The sequence below is a fragment of the Corvus brachyrhynchos genome, unplaced genomic scaffold (genome assembly GCF_000691975.1).
Source record: "Corvus brachyrhynchos isolate BGI_N302 unplaced genomic scaffold, ASM69197v1 scaffold115, whole genome shotgun sequence".
Lineage (NCBI taxonomy): Eukaryota > Metazoa > Chordata > Aves > Passeriformes > Corvidae > Corvus > Corvus brachyrhynchos.
In genome coordinates this window covers 4,757,311-4,757,884 of record NW_008239553.1, presented here as the reverse complement: position 1 = coordinate 4,757,884, position 574 = coordinate 4,757,311, and the positions used below count along the sequence as shown (strand labels likewise).

Below are 574 nucleotides of genomic sequence, written 5' to 3'. Positions count from 1 at the left end.
TTTCTGTACTCCCGCAGTATGGTTTCTGGTCCCAGCCACAACTGTTTGTAACTGGCGTTAACTGCACGCTCCCTGCGAGATAATAAAAAGCAGGTGAAATATCTTATTCAAGCCGGTGGGGCTTTAAAAAAATTATTTATTTGTGTTTGAGAAGGCAAATTGTAATAAGCAAATTAACTCAAAAATAGCTTTACAACCCCCAGAAAACTTTGGGACAAAGTTACTAGGAAATGCTGGGTAATCCTGTAGTGAAACTAATGTGAAAATCAGTCACACACGCACGTTCTGCCCTCCTTCCCATACACTCTTCATACAGGTGCTCAGTATACGTATGGCTAACACATACAGCACTTTTTCAGCTTTTTAAGCAACTCTCTTAAAATAAGTAGCAAACAATGTACATGCAACTACCCTGCTGGGAACTAAAAAATAACCCGGAGAGTCAGAATCCATTTATAAAGTAAGTGAGGGACAGGGGCAGATAGCACATGTTCAGGCAGAAGCAGCACCTCAGAGTAAAACCCTCTGAGTCTCACCCGGCCCCCCTGCACAGCTCAGCATCGCACCCCGAAAC

General features: G+C 43.2%; 1 protein-coding gene across 1 annotated transcript in view; it reads right to left on the bottom strand.

The window, feature by feature from the left end:
• Positions 1-574, bottom strand: part of HSD17B12 (hydroxysteroid 17-beta dehydrogenase 12) — a gene marked incomplete at its 5' end in the record, with an annotated part of 113,956 nt that overhangs the window by 97,796 nt on the left and 15,586 nt on the right. The window lies entirely within an intron of this gene.